General features: G+C 56.0%; 1 pseudogene; it reads left to right on the plus strand.

Annotated features, from left to right (window-relative positions):
* Positions 1-3,233: 3,233 nt before the first annotated feature.
* On the plus strand, positions 3,234-7,757 carry LOC103637177 (asparagine synthetase [glutamine-hydrolyzing]-like; annotated as a pseudogene).
* The last annotated feature ends 329 nt before the right edge of the window (positions 7,758-8,086 follow it).

An 8,086-nucleotide genomic window follows, 5' to 3' on the forward strand; every position in this document is an offset into this window, starting at 1 on the left:
ACCCCAAGGATCGCAGCCAGTCCCGGGATGGGTGCCACCGGTCTCCCAGCCACCGGCGGGCTCTCAGCCATTTCAAGCGTGGCCACCGACGGGGTGGGTGCCACCACCTCTGGGGTGGCCACCACAACAGTACCCGTGGATGCATGCACAGCCTCCTCACCATGGATCACAGGTGACGTTACATGTTTAGTTTTATGCAAATATTGACCAAACACAGCAATGTATATGTATACAGCCTTATTTGAATGATTGATGAATTGCAGGGTTCAGCGTCACATGCTCATGGATCGGAGGGTGGTGTCAACGTTCAAGACTTCCTCGTCCATGGTGCTGGAGGGAGTGGCCACCTTCCTGGTGGCGGAGGAGGGAGTGGCCAAAACTCCCACAGCCCGCCGGAGTGATCAGTGAGGAGTGAGTAGTGAGTAGTTAGTAGCTTATGGACTTATGGACTCTAAACTTATGGACTAGAGTTTTGTGAATTGTGTATTTGAATGGACAATGGACTTATGGATACTCTAAACTTATGTGAATGGACTATTTATGTATATGTGAATGTGTTTTGTGAATTATGTATTAGGCTTGTGAATCTGTATATGTGATATTGTGTATATTGCTGTGAATTATTAATAGGTGCAGAAAAATCTGTTTTGGTGGGGGAACCATCAATTTTCGTCGGCCTCGGTGGTGGCCGACGAAAATATGTTCCCAGGCTATTTTCGTCGGCCACCACCTAGGCCGACGAAAATATCCTGGCGTATTTTCGTCGGCCACCCCCGGCCGACGAAAATAAATGGGCGACTCACTATTTTCGTCGGTTTTGCGAAAACCGACGAAAATAGGTTATTTTCGTCGGTACCGACGAAAATAGAGACCTATTTTCGTCGAACTTATTTTCGGCGGCTATTTTCGTCGGCAGGCCGACGAAAATACTATATTTTCGTCGGTTTAGGCTTATTTTCGTGGGTTTTTGGCCCACGAAAATTTAGGCGTTTCCTGTAGTGTTGGGTGGGTGCTGAGCGGGGCCATGGTTGTATGGTGGTGGGAGTTGTTGATATGTGTGCGCGACAACTCTTGGGTTGTCGGCTGGTTGCGCCCGAGACATCCTGTCTCTGGTGGCCTTCGTCTCCGGGCAGTCCCTTGTTGGGTGCGCGCAGTCTTCGCCGTGGAACAAGCAGTAAAATCTGCTTGGTTGCTGCGCCCGTCCTCGACCTCGACCGCGGGTCCCTCCGTCGCGGCCCTAGGGGGGATAATCTTGGCGGCGAGGGGCCTCACTAGCGGGGTGCTGGTTGGCGATGTTGTGTACCTGCTGCTGGCTGTGGCCGTCCCGACCGGATTCTGTCTGTGAAGGCCTTGTCCACGTGCGGCTGGACTGCGGAGGGTCTTTGGGTTTCCTCTAGGACTCGACCTTGCGCTGGTGGAGCTCTTCAGATCTAGCGTACTTCTCGAATAGCTGATACAGCTCTTGGAGGTTCTTGGGTGGATCTCTGATGCAGTGGTTGTAAAGGACGCCAGCCCGAAGGCCACTGATGGCATAGTGAATGGCTATTTGGTCATCGATCGAAGGCAGTTGTGACTTGAGGGTCAGGAACTTGCGGTAGTACTCTTGCAGAGCCTCTCTTTCCAGCTGCTTGCAGAGTGACAGTTCGGCCAACGCGTTGGTGTCTAGTCGGTACCCTTGGAAGTTGAGCAGAAATTTGTCCCGGAGACTTCTCCAATAGTCGATGGACAGCGGGGGCAGTCTGGGGTACCAAGTGAGAGCCGGGCCTTCGAGGGCGATGATGAATGACTTGGCCATCGTGGCGTCGTCCCCTCCGGCTGATGCAACGGTGACTTGATAGCTCATGATATACTGTGCCGGGTCAGTGCTGCCGTTGTACTTGGGGTAGGTCCCTGCCCTAAAATTGGCGGGCCATGGTGACACTTGCAGATGAGGCACCAAGGGGCTTCGCTCGTCAAGGTAATTGATGCCTTGGAAAGCTGCGGCGTGCGTGATGAAGGGCCCACGGTGAGGGACGAATAGGTCTTCGACCGGCGCGCGCTGCTGGAGGGGCGGGCCGTGCTGCTGCAGATCGTGTTGGCCTTCGCGCTGCAAGAGCGCAATCTCTTGCTCAAGCTCCTGGGCCCTCTGCTCTTCATCTCGTATCATTTGGCGCAGCTTGGCCTGCACAGTGACGCGTTGGCGTTTGGCCTCGAGGATTTCCTTCTACTTCTGAAGATTGCAGTTTCTGAGGCGCAGGGCCCGTAGCTATAGCTGCTCTTCTGCGGAGACACCGAGGACCTCGCCGCCCTCTGCTGCGTCCTCGCCCGCTGGTGGTGCGAAGCATGGGGGTGGCACTTGTGACTGCCCTTCGGAGCTGCAGGTGCGAAGGGTGCCTTTTGGAGTGTGTTGGTCATTGCGCTGTCTCTTGCTGTGTGCTTCATCTTCACCAGCTCCTTGGTGGGTGTTGTCGGTGAGGGCCTTGCCCTTTTTCTCAACTAGCAGGGTTGCCTTCGCTGCTTCGTCGACGGATGGGGCTGCCTTCGAGTTAGCTCTTTTGGGTGCCATCGCGGGTGATTTTTTCGTAGCACGAACGATGGGCGCCAATGTTGGAACTCGCGTTCTCGGTCCCTCAAGGGCACTATACGGGGGTATTTATAGGCACCTGAGCGCCCATCGTCTCGATTTAAGGACGCATGTGCCCTCAAGCGCCTAGGTCATTTCTGGAATATTCCCATGAAGCGGGGTTACAGACCGTCATTACATAAAAGCATTTACAAATCGGGCCCGTAATACAACCGGCCGCGCGGGGCCTGTTACAATGGGCCAAATTCCTCGTGGGCCTTCGCGTTCGACGAGGACGCGGGGCGGGGCGACCTCATCGTGGGCCTTCATCTTGCAACGTGTTCGACGAAGGGTGGGAGCTGCCAGTCGTTTTGCCTCCGTTGGAGCAGCGAAGACTGGTGAAGGCATCAAGCGAGGGGTTGATGCAGCGAGACTGGCGAAGGCATCGAGCGAGGGGTAGTGTCTTTGCCTTCGCCCCAACACCCGCCCGCCCGCCAGACGCGACAGTTGCGATCCGCCCGCTCGCCGCAATCCCCGCCCGCCCTCCGCAATCCCCGCCCGCCATGTGAGGCATGTTGGAAGTCCATCAACCACCGGATCCTCTCCAGCCACCTCACCCCCGTGGTCCTCCCCGATGAGCACGCGCTCACGGAGTCCATCAAGCGCCGCCTCGCGGCCTCGGGCTGCCCCGATGATGCGCTCTCATCCGCTGACCTCCACTCCAAGCTCTCCATCCGTGCCCCCGAGCGTCTCTGTGGCCGCTCCTCTACCTGCTCGACTCGCTCTCCTCGCAGTACCGCGCCGCCGCCGCGGCTTCATGCCTCCCAACTCTTCCCATCACCGCCCCACCGCGGAATGCCACCTCGGGGAGAGCGAGTCAAGCAGGACAACTCCTCCCATCGTCGTCCACCTACTCACCGCTGACCGCCTGCTCTGGCGCTCGGCCTTGGCCACGTTTCTGCCCTCGCCCCTCAGCCACCTCGGCGCCTGTCCGAGACCGACGTCCTCGCTCCATCCAGTCAGTTGACCAGCTCGACTGCTCTAGCTCGTGCTCTCCGTCCTCGACTTGATTTCTTCCTTTTAGCCCAACCCAGCCCAAAGCCGTCAGATCGTGGCACTCCGTCCAACCCTCCTGGGTACGACGACAACGACGACGATGAGGCCATCGTCACCCCCTCCATCCCCTACGACCCGATGGCGCTAAGGAAGGCGTTCGAGAAGGCCGTGGTGAAGCGACTGATGACATACGTCCCATTCGGCGTCTTGCTCTCCGGCGGGCTGGACTCGTCGCTGGTGGCGGCCGTCGCCGTTCGCCACCTCGCCGGGACAGAGGCCGCCAGGCGCTTGGGCACCAAGCTCCACTCCTTCTACGTGGGCCTGGAGGGGTCCCCTGACCTCAAGGCGGCCAGGGAGGTGGCGGAGTACTTGGGCACCCTGCACCATGAGTTCCACTTCACCGTTTAGGACGACATCGACGCCATCGAGGACGTGATCTACCACACGGAGGCGTACGACGTCACCACAATCAGGGCGAGCACGCCCATGTTCCTCATGTCGCACAAGATCAAGTCCCTCGGGGTCAAGATGGTCATCTCTGGCGAGGGCTCCGACGAGCTCTTTGGAGGCTACCTCTACTTCCACAAGGCGCCCAACAAGGAGGAGTTGCACCGAGAGACGTGCAGGAAGGTCTGTGTCAGTTTCTTTCACTGACTGACTAGCTGGCATTGGTGGATGGATGGATGATCGATTCTTGCTCTGCAGGTTAAGGCTCTGCATTAGTATGACTGCCTGAGAGCCAACAAGGCGACGCCGGCTTGGGGCCTGGAGGCTCGCGTCCCGTTCCTGGACAAGGAGTTCATCAATGCGGCCATGAACATCGATCCTGAGTGGAAGATGGTACTTACTGACACTACCCTAGCTGAGAACAGAAAGAGAGCTCATTGCCTTTTCAATCAAACAAAGCAAATCAAAGCAGTATGTATATGTGACCAGATGAGGGCTTTAATTTGCAGGTCCAACCTGATCTTGGAAGGATTGAGAAGTGGGTGCTGAGGAAGGCATTCGACGACGAGGAGCAGCCATTCCTGCCCAAGGTGGTAGCCAATCTGCGTTTCAGCTGCTTCTACTGAATTTTCCCTAGCCAAAATTTGGACATTCAGACAGACATCTAAAAGATTTTGCCTTGCAGCATATCCTCTACAGACAGAAGGGGCGGTTCAGTGACGGCGTCGTGTACAGCTGGATCGATGGCCTGAAGGCTCATGCAGCATCAAATGTAAATGCTGCCATGTCAATTTAAGGACAACTCTGTTTTTTTCTCTCTCTCCATGGATCATGGTCCATATACATACACTATTTGAATGTAGGTGACTAACAAGATGCTGTCGAATGCAAAGTTCATCTTCCCACACAACACTCCGACCACCAAGGAGGCCTACTACTACAGGATGGTCTTCGAGAGGTTCTTCCCACAGGTGGAGCTAATTTAAATTCGTTTAGGTTCTTAATAAATTCATACAATAATTGATATATGTTCATTTATTTGAATATAGACATAAAAATCAAGATCTAAACCCTTTACTAATTTTAGGAGGATGGAGGGGCATTCTTCAGCCAGCAGACATTATCAACTAACATGTAAATATATTACTAAATCATTGGCCATGCAGAAATATGCTATCCTGACGGTACCTGGCGGGCCAAGTGTGGCGTGCAGCACAACCAAGGCCATCGAGTGGGACGCCTACAATAGGGTCTTATAGAGTAGTAATAGATTTGTGAGTCGTTGCAACGCACATACACCTAACTATCATATATATAGGTCTACATGATATTGATGGTTGCAATGTAGTGGTGAAACAGGTAGATTAAAATAACAAAATTTATATATATAGCCAGGATCACCAATAGATTACAAAATCTTCTCATAACAATGTAACACATTTTTATATAAGTTATCATGATATTATATGTTCCCGTTGCAACGCACGGACACACCTAGTAAGTGAATGAAGGTGAGAGAAGGATAGAGTACCTAGGAAGTGGTTAATGATGTCCTTCACCACACAGAGTCCTAGAACTTTGCTCACCAAGACAACATTTCTAAAATCAACAATGCAAGTAATTAAATGGAGAACTAAAAATGGATAGGAATTTTACAAAATCAATTGTGATGTGGCTTTTAATTTCTTGCTTATTCTAACAAAATTGGTTGGGCCTTTCTTATACGTGCGTGTGATTATTCTATCCTAGTCGTGGTTGCAGGTGCTGGTCTATTACTACGTGATTGGATGTCTGCTGCTCGGCAGCCAGTGTGTGTGCATTTAATACTGGAATTTGGCTATTTGTCGAGTGTTTTTTGTCGGGCACTTGGCAAAGTTCTGTTCTTGGTAACGACCATGTTTACCGAGAGTATAACTCTCGGCACACGAAGACTCTCGGCAAACACCTCTTTACCGAGTGACAAACACTCGACGAAGGCCGATGCTCGGCAAAGGGCCATCAGCAGCTGTCTATAGCTGACGACCATTATCTTTGCTGAGAGTCAAGATTTAACACTCGGCAAATAAGCTACTTGTCGGGGACCATAATTAGGGGTACCCCCGAGACTCCTAATTCTCAGCTGGTAACCCCCATCAGCATAAAGCTGCTAAGGCCTGATGGGTGCGATTAAGTCAGGGATCAGTCCATTCGAGCGACTCGATCACGCCTCGCCCGAGCCTAGCCTCGGACAAGGGCAGCCGACCCCGGAGGATTTCCGTCTCGCCCGAGGCCCCCCTCCAACGGCGGACATATTTTCGGCTCGCCCGAGGCCCTGCCTTTGCTGAGAAGCGACCCTGACTAAATCGCCGCACCGACCGACCAAGTCATAGGAGCATTTAATGCAAAGGTAGCCTGACACCTTTATCCTGACGCGCGCCCTCCGGCAGAGCCGAAGTGACCGCCGTCACTTCACCGCTCCACTGACCGGCCTGACAGAAGGACAGCGCCGCCTGCGCCACTCCGACTGCAGTGCCACTTGACAGAGTGAGACTGACAGGCAGTCAGGCCCTGCCAAAGGCACCATAGGGAGCTCCGACTCGGGCTAGGTCCCGGAAGACGGCGAACTCCGCTCCGCCCGACCCAGGGCTCGGACTCGGGCTAAGTCCCGGAAGACGGCGAACTCCGCTCCGCCTGACCCAGGGCTCAGACTCGGGCTAAGTCCCGGAAGACGGCGAACTCCGCTCCGCCCGACCCAGGGCTCGGACTCAGGCTAAGTCCCAGAAGACGGCGAACTCCGCTCCGCCCGACCCAGGGCTCGGACTCGGGCTAGGTCCCGGAAGACGGCGAACTCTGCTCCGCCCGACCCAGGGCTCGGACTCGGGCTAAGTCCCGGAAGACGGCGAACTCCGCTCCGCTCGACCCAGGGCTCGGACTCGGGCTAAGTCCCGGAAGACGACGAACTCCGCTCCGCCCGACCCCAGGGCTCGGACTCCGCCCTGGCCTCTGCCGAACGACCTCCGCCTCGCCCGACCCAGGGGCTCGGACTCGGCCTCGGCCATGGAAGACAGACTCGACCTCGGCTTCGGAGGAGCCTCCATGTCGCCCAACCTAGGGCGCAGGCCAGCCACGTCAACAGGAAGCGCCATCATCACCCTACCCCGAGCTGACTCGGGCCGTAGAGAACAAGACCGGTGTCCCATCTGGCTAGCTCCGCCAGATAGGCAATGATGGCGCCCCGCATGCTCTGTGACGACGGCGGCTCTCAGCTCTCTTACGGAAGCAGGAGGACGTCAGCAAGGACTCAACCACTCCGACAGCTGTCCCTCCGCCAGGCTCCGTCGCTCCTCCAACAGCCACGACATCACACCAGCTGGGTGCCAAAATCTCTCCGGCTGCCACATCGGCGTGTACTTAGGGCGCTAGCTCTCCCCCACTAGACACGTAGCACTCTGCTACACCCCCATTGTACACCTGGATCCTCTCCTTACGCCTATAAAAGGAAGGACCAGGGCCCTCTTAGAGAAGATTGGCCGTGCGGGGACGAGGACGGGACATGCGCTCTCTTGGGGCCGCTCGCTTCCCTCTCCCGCGTGGACGCTTGTAACCCCCTACTGCAAGCGCACCCGACCTGGGCGCGGAACGAACACGAAGGCCGCGGGATTCCCACCTCTCTCACGCCGGTCTCCGGCCGCCTCGCTCCTTTCCCCCCTTCGCGCTCGCCCACGCGCTCGACCCATCTGGGCTGGGGCACGCGACGACACTCACTCGTCGGCCCGAGGGACCCCCCGGTCTCGAAACACCGACAGTTGGCGCGCCAGGTAGGGGCCTGCTGCGTGTTGACGAACAGCTTCCCGTCAAGCTCCAGATGGGCAGTCTCCAGCAACCTCTCCGACCCGGGACGATGCTCCGTTTCGGGAGTCTTGAGTTCATGTCCTTCGACGGCAGCTACGACATGATACTCCTTCCACCGCCGCGCGACAACGACAATGGCGGCCGACAGCCCGCCCGCCGGCGGCGGAATCGACGACGTCTTCCACGCGTGGTGGAAGAACGACATTCGAG

The sequence above is a fragment of the Zea mays genome, chromosome 8 (genome assembly GCF_902167145.1).
Source record: "Zea mays cultivar B73 chromosome 8, Zm-B73-REFERENCE-NAM-5.0, whole genome shotgun sequence".
In the NCBI taxonomy this organism is placed as follows: domain Eukaryota; kingdom Viridiplantae; phylum Streptophyta; class Magnoliopsida; order Poales; family Poaceae; genus Zea; species Zea mays.